Source organism: Dermacentor andersoni, chromosome 6 (genome assembly GCF_023375885.2).
Source record: "Dermacentor andersoni chromosome 6, qqDerAnde1_hic_scaffold, whole genome shotgun sequence".
Taxonomy (NCBI): domain Eukaryota; kingdom Metazoa; phylum Arthropoda; class Arachnida; order Ixodida; family Ixodidae; genus Dermacentor; species Dermacentor andersoni.
In genome coordinates, this window is record NC_092819.1 from 167429679 (window position 1) to 167444690 (window position 15012).

Consider the following 15012-nt stretch of genomic DNA (forward strand, 5'->3'; position numbering starts at 1 on the left):
CAATATTTTGTGAAAGTACGCAACTTAATGCGAGTAAAAGACTCAAGAAAGCAAAAAATTTAGCTGGTCAATCTTTATGGTTCAAATTCTTAGGACGTGTAAATTCTGGATAAGCCCATTTGCAAGTTAATACGAGTAAAAAAGAGAATATGACAACAATTTGGCTATTCAGCAATTTATGGTACAAATTACTAAGACGAGTACAAGTACAACGATATGCAAGTTCATGCAAGTAAAATACTGAAGACGGCAAGAATTTAGATATTCGGCTCCCTATGGTTCCAATTACTGAAACAAGTAGATTTGCAGAAAACGGTATTCAAGTTAATGCAAGTAAAAACTGCAGATTGCGAAAATGAAGCTGCTCAGCTCCCCATGGTTCCAATTAATAGGAAAAGTGGATTTGGCATAAAACGTTATGAAAGTTAATGGAAGTAAAATATTGATGATGGCAAAATTTTAGCTATTCAGTCTCCTGTGGTTCAAATTACAAGAACAAGTAAACTTGGCGGAAAACGGAATGCAAGCTTAAACAAGTAAAATATTGCAGTTGGCAAAAATGTTGCTTTGCGATTCCTTATGCTTCGCTTCTGATTCTTATGCAAAGGGTAATCTTGATCCTGATTCTGATGTTCTGCAACAGATTTTACATACCGTCACAGAAATTAAGGCTTCCCAAACTGAACTTCAAATAGGTATGCTGGGCGTCCAAACACGACTGTCTCTCATTGAGAACACGCTTGCAACACTCAAAGACTGCAAAGAAAAAGTTGAAAAGTGTGAAACAACTGCTAGTGCGGTTCAAGAGCGAGTCGCACATTTATACAGTAATATGGACGACTTAGAGAACAGAAGCCGCCGGAACAATATTGTGATATATGGTTTCCCAGAAAGTATCGATGATGGCCCCGCATCTTTGAAGAAATATGCCGAGAACGACATCTTCAACCATTTACTGAAAGTAAAAATAAAGACTGTGGAGCGCATCCATCGCGTTGGCAAAAGATTAGCTAATCGACATCGACCCGTCATACTGCGTTTTTTTTTTTTTTTTTGCCGACAAAATGAAAGTTCTGCGCAACTGTTTCAAGCTCAAATGCATGCATACTTATCGGTGTCGGAGGATTTTTTCATTTGTAGTTCGTGAAATGCCCAGGAAGGTATGGGAGTCCTCAAAACCAAACCGAGCATGCGGTGATAGGCTTGTGCTTCGTTTCGATAAGCTGAAAATAAATGACACGCTGTACTCATGGCATAAGCACGATGAAAAGAGGCTACCTCTTAAACAAGCGCGTTCTGAGATGACTGGTCATGAGGGTGATAGTTCAAATGCATGATGCCAAGAAAGTACACCGTCATTTTCTTTATTGTGTTTCAACGCTCGAAGCATAGTGAACAAAACAGATAAACTAGAGGAGATTTTATTGGCTTGCGAGCCTGACGTTTTAGTGATTACAGAAACGTGGCTTCATCCCTATATCCATGATTCAGAAAAAAAAAATTCCACCCGCCGTGGTTGCTCAGTGGCTGTGGTGTTGGGCTGCTGAGCACGAGGTCGCGGGATCGAATCCCGGCCACGGCGGCCGCATTTCGATGGGGGCGAAATGCGAAAACACCCGTGTACTTAGATTTAGGTGCACGTTAAAGAACCCCAGGTGGTCGAAATTTCCGGAGTCCTCCACTACGGCGTGCCTCATAATCAGAAAGTGGTTTTGGCACGTAAAACCCCATATTTAAAAAAAATCCAGAAGACTATAGCCTAATTCGCAAAGATCGTGATAGCCGTGGAGGCGGAGTGGGCATTGCTATGGTCTAAAGTTCAAAGAGGAACAAGGTATACCTAACCACGAGAGTCTCTGGTGCACTGTCCCATTTCAAACCACACCTCTACTAATGGGTGGAGTATACAGACGCCCTGGGGCACCTGAAACTTACCTTACGGAATTACACAACTACCTCCTGGAGGAAATGCATGATCGGACGAAGCTAGTACTTGTTGGCGACTTCGACTTGGCAGGAATTGACTGGGATAACCTGACCGCCAGCAACAGGGAAGTAAACAGCTGCGAACGACTTTTCGATACCATGCTAAGTTTTTCTTTATCCCAACGTGTAACGTAAGCGACACGCGTACAAGGGCTTGTTTCTAATATTTTAGACCTTGCTTTGATTTCTGCACAGTAGATACTGAAGTTAAGGTGGAAGATAAGATACCTGACCATAAATTGATTCTAATTCATTTTCCCAATCGTAGCCTGGCCAAAAGTAACACTGAAAATTCATATATATTTATGAAAGATTACTGCAGAGCAAACGACGAAAGCCTTATTGATTACCTGGAAATGAATTTAGACGATTTTTACGCTTAACCTTCCGATGATGTCGAGAAGTTATGGCTAAAATTTAAAGCGGCAATTTTTCACTGTGAGAAAACTTATTTTCCTACGAAACGTAAGCGGACAAGACGAAGAAATCCTTGGATAACGCGAGAAATCATTCATATGAAATGGAGGCTGAAAAGAATCCGGAAGCGTAAATGCGATCAATTACCACGAATTTAAAAGCAGGAAATAACTTTTTTTCACACACTTTAACAGATTTCATGACAAAGCAACCGAAAAAATTTTGGCGTTACCTTGCTAAGCCGGACAGTCCAATTCGTAAGATGGAAATCAGCAGCACCGTTACTGAAAATACGCACACAATAGTTAACTCATTCAATTCTTTTTTTCCAATCCTTATTCACACAAGCATGCCCAGTCCAAGTACCGCTTGTTCAACGTGACTCGGCTATGCCGGAAATCGAGATAACCGAACGAGGTATCTTGAACCTGCTTCTACAATTAGATGTCAAAAAATCCCTGGGCCCAGATAAAATCCCAAATGCGTTTCTTACGCGTTATGCAGAACAACTTACCCCCTTTCTGCATAAAATATTTACGCTTTCACTGAAAAGTGGTGCAGTTCCGACAGACTGGCTTCGTGCTAGAATAATCCCAATTCATGAAAGTGGTAACAAACTTTCTGTGGAAGCGTATCGACCCATATCACTAACTACTTGTTGTTGCAAATTGATGGAGCACATCCTCAACAAAGCCATCACGGACTACCTAAAGTCTAACAATATACTGTGCCCTAAACAGCACGGCTTCCGTAGAGGGCTGTTCATGGTAACGCAACTTGCGGAAATAAGTCGTGACTTCGCTGGCATAATTGATTCTAAACTTCAAGCTGACACAATACTCATAGACTTTGCGAAAGCATTCGGTCGCGTACCTCATTCTAAATTAATAGCCAAGCTTGAATCGATTGGCATTAATAGCAAAGTAATAGGATGCATTTCGGCTTACCTTACAAATCGTACCCAGTATGTAAGTTTAAACAATGTAGATTCTGGCTGCCTAAGCGTTTTGTTCGGTGTACCCCAAGAGTCTGTTTTAGGGCCAACATTGTTTCTTATATACGTTAACGAGATCTCTTCTTGTGGAGAACCAGGTGTAACTTTGCGACTTTTCGCAGAGGATTGTGTCATTTATACTGTAATTCGCAGTACTGACGACCAACTAAAGCTTCATTCTTCTTTACAAAACATTGCCCAATGGTGCAATACGTCGGGGGTGGAAATAAATGTCTCTAAAGCAGCGTTCCACAGCCTAACCAAGAAAAAAACGACCTTTATCATTTACGTACAATCTTAAAGGATTGAATATTACGCAAGTCGACAAAGTAAAAAACTTGGGTGTCACATTCTCGCAAGACTTAAAATGGGATAGGCACATCACCGACACATGCGCTAAGGCATTCAAGCAATTAGGGTTTCTACGAGGAAGACTGAGTAAAGCACCTCAGGCCGTACCATTAACTGCCTATAAAACTGTGGTCCGACCAATGTTAGAATACGGAAGCATAGTGTGGGACCCTCATCAAAAGTACCTTCGCGATAAACTTGAAAGATTACAGAATAAGGCTCTTAGGTTTATCTATTCAAAATATTCTCGGCACGACAGTGCGACGGACATGCGCAATCAAGCGCGTTTGGCAACTCTTTCCTGCCGGCGTCATGTTGCATCTATGAAGTATTTTCATCTCCTCTTTAACGGACACACCAAAATCAGAAAAGACGACTATATTCATCCGCCTGGCCGTCAGTCTAGTAGGACAAACCACTATAAGTGCATCTGGCCATTTAATACGCATTGCAATACGTTTAAGATTTCCTACTTCCCTCGCGCTGTGAACGCTTGGAATGCGCTACCAAGCGAAGCTGTAAATAATCCAAATTTAGATCAGTTTTGTTCTCTTGTGGAGCAGCTAATGGACCCTGTATAACTACTTTTCCTGTTGTAAAACGGCAGAAAGTATCTTGTAGTGTTGTATTGTTCTCGTCTGTACATTTCTCTCATGTATAGCATACGATCTATAATGCTAGATTTTCTCTTCTAGTGTACGCGAAGCATAACCATGTAGGTAATATCATATTGATGCACTTGTCGTTGAAAAGTGTTCTGATCTACCTCATGTTTTCCTGTTGTCTTTTTGGGAACTTGTACCTTATCACATGCCTATGAGCCCAGCCGCGACGTCATCACTAGCGGTACTGTGAAGACCGACATACTGCTCTCGCATCTTGAAACTTCGAACAAGCAATGGTTTTCAAGAATATACTTGTGTGAAGGATATTGGCAAGTACCCTTAAAGAAAGATACAAAGAAATTCGAAGCATTAGCTACACCGTTTGAAAGTCCCTTCTGGTGTGCCTCAAGGGGTTGTATTAGATGTTCCAAAAGGACTTCTTCTTGGGAAAGTTGGTGCTTAGATTTCCTAGGTATACCTTGTGGCGCAAAATACATTTCTGGAAAAGGGACAGAAGAAAGGGAGACAGTGAAGCGCCAAACTACCAACTGTTTAATGACAGCCTGAACAAACGTATAGAAGAAAATACAACTTCCGCTCATGCGCAGGGAGCCAAGGTGCGACAGAACAACGTGGTCATGATAACATACTTTGTATGAAGCACATTTCTGCGGAATATAATACGATAGATGTATCGCTGACACAATCAGACCCTTTCTTTTTAATATAAAACGCTTCCAACAACTCCCTTCCAGTTTGGTCCCTACTTCTGCCAAGAATCAATACTCGTTCAAAGCATGGTCTACAACGACAGGCTTTACAGTGCGCAGGAAGATGCGCGTTCTCACTCTTGCCGATGCTATTAGCGTGCTCCCTCAGTCTGTCATTAATGCAACGTCCCGTTTGTCCGACGTATGACTTGCCGCAATCTAGGGGTATTTCGTAGACCACCCCTTCAACGCAGTCCCTGAAATGTTTGGCGTGCTGCTTCTGGCAGCCCCGCGGCCCCTCGCGTGTGATCCGGGGGCACAATTGAGCTAACTTGTTGGGAGCGGAAAAGACAACCGGAATGCCATATCTGGTAGCAACCTTCTTGAGATTATGGCTCACACGGTGCACATAAGGTACTACTTCTGGCTTTACTCGCTCCCTTTCCTTCGAGTGCGTTTTCCCACTCGCAGCGGTAGTTTTCAGCTTCTGTAGGAGGGACTCGACCACGGCATTTAAGACAGACTGAGGGTAGCCTGCTTTTTGAAGTCTCTCAAGTTGATGGAAAAAACTCGCCTGCATTACATGCACACATGACTTGCGCAGAGCCGATTCCAGGCAAAGTAAGGCGATTCCACGCTTCACAGTCTTAGAGTGCGCTGAGTCATATTGTAGCAATTCTTTTTTACCTCGAGGGAGGTACGCACAGCAAACGTGATCACTCTTAAGTGTTAGGTTAAGGTCTAAAAACTGCAACGAACTGTCCTTCGGAAGCTCGTTAGTAAAAGTAAATCCTTTTGCGTTTGCTCTAAAAAACATCCAAAAGCTGCTCAACCATTTCATGGCATGGCAAGGGGCATCTATTGTCAATAACAACTAAAAAATCCTCAACGTATCTAAAAACTTTAAGAACATTAGGATGAGATGAATTGAAAACACATTGTAGTGCGTGGTGCGTGCTTCATACAAAGTATGTTATCATGACCACGTTGTTCTGTCACACCTTGGCTCCCTGCGCATGAGCGGAAGTTGTATTTTCTTCTATACGTTTGTTCAGGCTGTCATTAAACAGTTGGTAGTTTGGCGCTTCACTGTCTCCCTTTCTTCTGTCCCTTTTCCAGAAATGCATTTTGCGCCACAAGGTATACCTAGGGTTGTATTAGGCCTTTATTGTTCCTTGTTTATATTCACGACATCGTTAACACAGTTATTCCTGGCGTAGAGATTCGTTTGCTTGCGGATGATTGCGTGCTGTATCGTGACATTACATGTTCTAATCACCAGCATGACCTACATAACTTTTTAACTAACATCCCAGCATGGTGTTAAGAATGGGGTGTGGTTCTAAACAAAGACAAAACGAACTTCCTTCGCGTATCAGGCAAAAAACTTCTTTTCGATCACAGGTATCACCTTGGACAATCACCCTTACATGAAGTCTGCAGTTTTGAATTCATAGGTGTAACAATAACTAACAATTTCTCCTGGAATTCACATGTTGAAAATATCTGCTTGTCTGCCTTTTGAAAAATATATCTTTTATAGAATAAACTTCCGGCAGCCCCCCTTCAGGTTAAACTATTGGCTTATATTTCATTAATCAGGCCTAAGGTCGAGTATGCATGCATGTTGTGGGATCCATATACTAAACCAATATTAAAAAATTGAAAGAATTCAAAGGAAAGCCGTAAGGTTTATTTATTCAAAATTTTCACCGTATAATTCACCGTCTGAACTAATGAAAAATAACAGTATCCAACTCCTTGAAACACGAAGAAAAAATATGCGTCGAGAATTTCTTTACTTGCTAATAAATAAAAAAATTTGCGCTTGATCCTGCACCCTATTTATCGTTTCTAACCACAGGCCACACGAGTCACAATCCACCCGGTTCACTAACTCCTTACTTTGCTCTCACTGACACATTGAAATTTTCCTTTTACCCGTGTAGCATTAAAGAGTGGAATTCGACGACACAGTAACTGACAATGCATTGTGATGCTGCGTGTTTTGTTGTTTTCACTTGCTACCTTTAAACCTATGTTATCAATTTCTGTATTTGATCTGCTTGGATCTGTAGCATAATCTACGGTATGAAATAAATAAAAATAAAATAGAAAAAGATATGAATATAATCGGCTCCCGTTCGAGTGCAAAAACTCGGGCGCATGGTTTCAGAAGATGATGAATGGTGTACTGGAGGATTTCCTTGGGAAGTTCTGCAATCTATACGTGGACTTCCCCTTCCCCTTCCCTTACGTAGAGTAGCAGGCCAGATGCTCCATTTTCCAGCCGACCTCTCCACATTTTCCAGTCCATTACACTACTTCTTCTCTCTCTATACGTGGACAACCTTCTAGTTTATTTAATGACCAGGAACAACCACGTGACTCACCTTTCAGCAGTACTATAGCCACTCAGGGATGTACATCTGAAAATCAACGTCAGTAAAAGTGAATTCTTTGTCGTGGTATTTCACGACAGATGCTTTCATGGAAAAAGCCAAGCGTACCAAGTAACAAGGTTTGCTGCAGATCAGGTCTCTTTCAAAACCTCATGACATTCATTACCTGCGGCTATGTTTAGGCCTCGTTGGTCAATTTGGAGCATATATCAAGAGCTATACCAAGAAGACAAATTCCCTAACAGCCTTACCACAGAAAGGCACTTCATTCGTGTATTCTGACGAATGCGTGCACCCTGAATGGGAAATAGTTACCATCGTCTCAACTGGCCCTGTACTGTCAGATCACTTTACCTTTTCAGCTGTACACTGACGCTTCACACTGCGAAACTGGGTCTGTTCTTTACCAGAGAGATGCCTAATAACCTGCGACCAGACAACTACGAGGAATAATATATTTCAGTGCGAAAGCACTGCTTGGCTCGTTAGGCGTGTTGCCGGTGTCAGGGGGTGGTGGTACATTCAATGGTGGGAAGGCTAAAATGTAGGTATAGTATGTATGACAGCGATGTAGGGTATAGAAAAAGGTCATATTATATCGAAGGCCGTTGTGTGGATATCACATCAAGCTTTCCTGGGCACGTGCCAACTAGCGCCTCAAGCGGCCACGGCACGAAGCTAGCACATATTCAATTCGACGAGCGGGTTTTTCGAGAATAACAAAAGCTGCAGGTCGATAATTGAAAAAGGCAGGTGCCAGACATATTCTAGAGGGCAATCCACACGAGCCAAATGCAGTGATCACTTTCTGGCAAGCAAGAGTATTGTTCAACAGAGTGGCGAAAGATTCAGCAATGAAAGCCTATGGAAACAACGAAAATTCGTACTCGATTTTCGAGAGAAATACGGTAGCTGTGAAAAAACTACGGCGTCAATCGTAAATGTCATTGCAGCCTATGTAGTTCGGGGACTCAGCAGTCAATCGATGCCTATCTCGACTTTCTGCAAATGGAGTAACACTATTCCCAAAAGCGATTTTTGACACACCGTCGTGCAAGTTCACGTGAATCCCTCGCACCTATCGTTCCGCGTCATACTGGCAGCGCTTTGACGCAGTGTTACATGATGCCTTTTTTTTTTCCAACGCCGCGCAGGACTGAATTCAACAGTGTTCCACTTGATTGCTTTAGCGCATTTACAGCCGAACATTTTATTGCGTCCCACCCGAAATTCTGAATACTGGCACATCCTCCGAACACGAACGAATTACGGACTCCGAATGTTAAAATTTATCGTTCCATACGTATTCAATCTGTTCAAGCTTACAGAAGATCACTTACGTGTCCTTTCAGGAAGATAGCTATTCAACAGTTCACATAATCCGCTACAAGCCTAGAAAAATTCTATTGAAACAAAGCACTCCTTTCTATTTACAGTATGTCTTATTGTTATGTTACCCTGCAATAATTTTCTTGTCTATCCTTGGTTTCGCTCTTTTGTGCGTGAATGATTGATGTACTTGTAGTCACCCAAGGGTGCATATAATTATGTCTACTTGACAATTATCGTACAAGATTTATTTATTTATTTTGTGTATTTGTATTTTATTTATTTATTTTATTTATTTTATTTTTAATATTTTATTTATTTGGCAATTATCGTACAAGCTTTATTTATTTATTTTGTTTATTTTTCTTTTATTTATTTATTTTATTTTATATTTTTTTATACGTTACCACTGTATGAAGTTAGCTGTACTGTCGTTCTGATGCCGTGTACGGATGGAAGGTGGGGCTAGTCAAGCTGCATCAGCGATGTGTTTTTCCCACTTTGCCCGCCACAACTGTTCTGTGTAAGATACACTGTATTGTTGCTGGTGACAATAAACTTCGACTTCAAATTCATAAACGAATAAAAATGGGTTGTACCGCATACGGCAGACATTGTCAGCTCCTTACTGGAAGCTTACCATTATCATTGAGAAGGAAGATGTACAATCAGTGCATTTTACCACTGCTGACATATGGGGCGGAGACTTGAAGACTGACAAAGAAGCTTGAGAACAAGTTAAGGACCGCGCAAGGAGCGATGGAACGAAAATTCCTAGGAATGATGTTAAGAGATAGAAAGAGAGCGGTTTGGATCAGAGAGCAAACGGGTATAGACCATATTCGAATTCAAGTCAAGATATTCAAGTCAAGCGAAAAAAAATGGAATTGGGCAGGTCATATAATGCCTCGGTTAGATAACCGTTCTACCATTAGGGTTACAGAATGGATACAATGAGAAGGGAAACGCAGTCGAGGAAGGCAGAAGACTAGGTGGAGTGATGAAATTAGGAAATTCGCGGGCGCTAGATGGAATCGGCTGGTGGAGAACAGGGGTGATTGGAGAGGCCTTCGTCTTACAGTGGACATAAAACAGTCAGATGATGATCATGATGATGACTGAATAAACCGCATATTGTGTTAGTTGAAATGCAGAAATTTCTTTTAAAATCTCAGGATGATATGTTCTTGCAAGTAGCACGGTATTTCATTCCTATTAAAGGTAGTAATCGCAGGTGATATCATTATATTGTTTTACACACTAATATATGTGATCACAAACTTATTAGAAATATGTAAGGCATGCATGTTTCTGTACACTTGATCAACTGTGAACGTGCAAGAACCGTTTGTACTTAAAAAGAGTCCAAGATTGACAGGATGGGATGGAACTGGCTGACTTCACTGCACATTTTGATTTATTTTTCTTTAACGTGTCGTTTTCTACTGTTTTATCGCCACAAGAACAGCCTGTTTGCCTGCTTTTCGCATTGCTGCACGAGTTTTACATCACGGTGTGCGTCAGTGCGCCGCTATAGCAAGCGAATAACTTACCTAATTTCCTAACTGTAGAGTCAATTACCGTTCCAAGCAAGTGTTAATACCGATGCAGTAAGGGTACAAAGTCTGCAACATATTCAATGTTTACTGGTTTCTCTGCAAGCAAAGAAATTCTCCAGAGAAGAGATGCAACTTGACCTGCGTGAAATATTCGAAAACAAATTAACGGCGCTGTTTATTCAAGCCACGGAGTTAATGCTATCGTAACAAATGCATTACGGTAGCCTACACGTTTGCTCTGTCAAATTTAATAAGTAAGTGAGGTAAGATAACCTTTCAAGATACATCGGGAAATTCACGCTTGAAAACCGATACGAAAATGCAACTGAACGGTGCCGCATTCAGCAGAAGTTGAAACTTGCTGAGGTTGAAATTATTTAAGCTGCTCCGGACGCGCGATTTCTGTTTGCTATTCAACAAAATAAAACTGTGAGGACCCCAAAAGGCCATGTCGTCTCGTTGCACCTTGCAAAGGTGTACGAAGCAAACGTGAAAATGCACTTCATTTGCGTGTCAAGGAATGCGTAGAAATGGGAGAATGAAATCTGCGGGACAAGTTTCTTTTTATTCTCCCTTCGCGCACGTACCAAATTAAGCAATTCACGTCTCCGCGCATCGCACTTGTTGAGCGAGGCGCCTTTTCCCAAAACAAACCGGAGAAATAGCTCTTCGCGCAATTTCAAAGGAAAATCGTAGCGATCGCAGCGACGGTTCGACTGTGCGACCAACCGGTTGGTCGCAGCAGAAAATCGGGGGGTAGGCACTGCGACTGCGATTTTGGTCGCAATTTGGAAATCGCACTTCCGGTGCAACGAAAACAGCATCACGTGAAACAGTCAGCACGCCAAGCGTGACGCTCCGCTCAGGAGAGTTTGGCGCCACGAAGCGAAGTTTCACGGAGCTGTTTGTCCTATTACGACGGTCTTTTTTCGCGTACGGTAAATACGGCAAGTCTCAAACGGGCGTGCCGTTCTCTCCACTGTGTGCACTAACTGCCCCCGATGAGCACGGTATATAGGCCTTGCTCGCTGGCCGTGGGGGTCGCCGGTTACGGAGAAGCTTCTGCTAGCACTTGAACGCTTAGTTTCTTGCGAACTCTTTAACGCATGCATGAATATAAAGAGGCTAAATGAAAAACTCATTTGGATATATGTACATCGTCGGCAGAAAAGAGAGCTCCATGCAAACTCCGTCGCACGGTGGTCACTCCGCACTGCCCGTTGGCGACACCAACTGCCCTCGGATGGTTTGTTTTGGTCGCGTCAGTGTCGTAGTGCTGGTTGCTGATTGTCATATGAGGTGCGCTTTTGATATCACTTTATAATATTTATTGTAATTACATGTCACCGACAACTGAGTGACACCAATACGCTTTTGCAAGTGCTGTTCGTCCTCGTCCTTCTTGAGCTTTCCACGTTCCGGCAAAATGCGGCTGCGTTTAAGGGCGTCTCGAAGCTTGCAGGCCGAAATAACCTCGCGGCGCTTGCATATGAGAATTCAGTAGCCGAAACTAGCGCGATGAGAACCGGCTCTGCGAGGAGCGAGCAAGTTGTGTGCTGTGATGGCATCTCCGGCCGTCGCTTATCTATGCTGCTTTCCTCGCCAGATAGCTCTTCTCGGACGGAAAACGAAATGAATTCCTGCTCCGTTTGCTAGTGAAGCAATTTGTGCAGAATAAGCAACACAACTATCCGGCCTTTTCACGAAAATGTCGCGATCAAAACCACCACAAACCGGCGTCTCAAGACACGCTAGGTCTGCGTTGTTTGTTCGTTCGTCTGCTTCTCGTTTCTAACATTGTAGAGGGCGCTCATGACAGCCGTGTTTCCGCATGCGCAACAGTATTCGTGCTAACCGTCCATTGCACGGAGGAAGGAAACTAAGGAGAGGCCCTGACGTCACTCTTTGTGAAGCAAAAGTGAAGCCGGAATTTGGCGTTGCTCATGGCGATGCTCGGCCTTTTGGGCCACCCTCCTCTCTTGTTTACATCTTTCGCGAAACCACGCCGCGCTGCGCGTGGTGTCGCGCGCGGAGCGCGCGCGCTCGCGCAACATCTGGCAGAGCACGGTGCAGGTAACACAGCGCAACAAGACACGGTGACTAACGCAAACCCGCCCACTCAGCGCCTTTGCCACGGCCCGAAACCTACCAGAGCAACACGTGTGAGCGCTCATAAACCATAACAACGCCGCCATTGTGGCCCAAAAGGCGTGGCCATACAACAGAAAAAATAAAAAAGCAGCAAAAAAATGAGAACCTACTACGTCATTTCCGCCACACTTTTCTCCTAGCGCGCGGAGGGGGTAGGGCCTCTCCTTAGTTTCCTTCCTCCGTGGTCCATTGGTACATGTTAGCTTAATAGCCCTAATCTGCGCGGTTTGGACCGTCAACTGCACATCACTAACAGATATTCCATCGGCGCATTGTAATTTCCAACACTCACTGCCAAACTACCGTACCTAGGTGAACATTCAAAAATACAATTTCAGTTCAGACGTCGAAACTTGCCGCGAATTTCTCTTAGTCATCCCAGTTATAGTAACGTACGCAAAGAAAAGCAGTCTAGCACAAAAATACAAATCCTCGGCGAAATCTAAGCAAAACAGCATGCCAAAGTGTCAAAGAATGGTGGTAATGTATTCGCACTCTTCCAACCAGAGAGGATGGGGCGACAACAAACCTACAATCCCTAGATCGGCTTTTGCGAAGTGCCGACAAGTGCCTCCTCTTCTACGACGCTTTCCTTTGCGGCTCGAGTCGGCCGCCATGTTCTTCGTAACGCGCTCCGGCGGCACGGTTGTACGCGCTGTATGCACATGAATGGTATGCATTTGCAGTCACGGCTTTCCTGTAAGAGGCACTAAAGAAAGGTGGCCATTGAGTTAGGCACTGGCAAGAAGGTAAACGTGCCAGTAATGTGTTGCAGCTATTATTTAGGTGCTATTTTGTCGTGCACGGTGCGAACGGTGAAGTCGTGGTGCGGCTGCCCAGTTCGCGAGAGAACAGTGCACGCGCTTTGTATGCGCACCGTGCCATTGCAGATGTTTCGATCAGATTTCTGCCGGCCGCTGCTTGTGCGCGCAACACCTCAGATAGCATCTGACACGGCCGGCACCGTATTATCCTTTCGATTTATAGTGTAATAAACCACTAGCCAATGTCTTGTATGTTGCTGTTAAATATTCAACAATAACTCAACTAAGGGATTTTAAGTAGAATGTCGCACTGCGCGGTAGCGCGTCATTGCCGCTCAGGAACGAACCCCGGATCACAAAGCCAAATTTGCCGTTCATAGCCGAATCTGGTTAGCGCTATGCAGACTGATGCTGGGTTTTTCTAAACGTCCATTGCGCCTGTAGTGCTATCTGTACCTTTATTATACGTAAATCATTGACTTGAGGCCAACAATGAAACATTGCAGCAGCAGGCAAGAAGAAGCGTCCGGGAAGGTACGCTGACTTCCAGCAAACAGCGACAGATATACTGAAGTCACCTTTGCTGATAATCTCTAGCCCGCACAACTGCACAAGCCAGAAAACAAGCTTGCTAGCGCTGGCAAGCTCAGCAGCTGGACGGGCCCAGGAAGAACATGGCGGACAGAAGTAGCTCCCAGCCGGAAGTGGGCACTGTCCAGTAAAGTGGGCCGGTGGCACCGCAAACGTTTTTAAAGCTCATCAAGGGACTTTAAACAAACCCACCCCGCGTGCATTTATGGATGGTTAGACTGCTGACTGGTGATAAGGTCCACGCCTTATCCTCCGTGTACCAGAAGCATGCAACGGGAAGGGGCGTAGAAACACATGCTCAATTTATTCATATAAATTGATGACCCCGACATGAGAAACAGGATAAGTAAACTGCAAGTAGATGGTGCAAAGCTTCGCGGAAGGAGTGCGGGTCACATGCAACACAAACTCTGCCGCGACATGCGACACAAAGCCCACCACGTGGAAATCTACAACACTCGCGAAATAATAAAAAATACCCGACAGAAATGAAAAATACGCGTGACAATAAACGCCGCAAACACTACACTAACAGAATATGCAAAAATCAACAAGCAATGAATAAGCGAATGAAAGATGAAACGCAAATAAAAAGGGGGTCCGGAGGAATGTTCTGAGACTGGGTTGGAACACAAGGCTTATCTGTGGCGTGCTCGCCGAGATCCCGATCTGAAGAAGCGTCGGGCTGCTGCTTCCTCGCTGCTAATCAACTTGACGGACTCGCACCGTCTGTCGATCTACCGGCGCAGACTTCGGCCTGGGAGTTTCAGCCTGTCGACCTCATCTTCAGCTGTCTCTCGGTGCATGACCACGCCACTCCGTCTTCCAAACTACTCTCCCTTCTCGCTCGGCCACCTCATCCTTCGTCACGCTCTGGCGACCCACGTGACCAACGAGTCCGGCGAGCTCAGGAACAAAAATTGAAGGACACTTTGTAAATTCCAAAGTGTGTTTGGCAAAACCTGTGCCCATTCGACTGACTATGGCATGTCTTTTTTTGTTTTTTGTTTTGTGCATGATACTCCCAGTGGAATGGGCACAGGCGTTCGCCGACCACACTTTGGAATTTATAAAGTGTCCTTCAATTTCTTTGGACAAAGATTGACGAAGTGTGGTTTGAAGTAAACGATGGACTGTTTATTCATGAATTTGT

The 15012-nt window shown here is 43.8% G+C and overlaps 1 protein-coding gene across 6 annotated transcripts in view; it reads right to left on the bottom strand.

The window, feature by feature from the left end:
- The window catches only part of LOC126523413 (solute carrier family 41 member 1-like), a 474589-nt gene that overhangs the window by 360071 nt on the left and 99506 nt on the right, over nt 1–15012 (bottom strand). Inside the window, exon 1 of one of the 6 annotated variants that reach the window (XM_072288883.1) lies at nt 10348–10526. The exons of the other annotated variants lie outside the window; for them this stretch is intronic. The gene's annotated coding sequence lies outside the window, so the exon portion shown is untranslated. Of the gene's footprint in view, nt 1–10347; nt 10527–15012 lie in introns of those variants that run through there. 6 annotated transcript variants of the gene reach the window in all.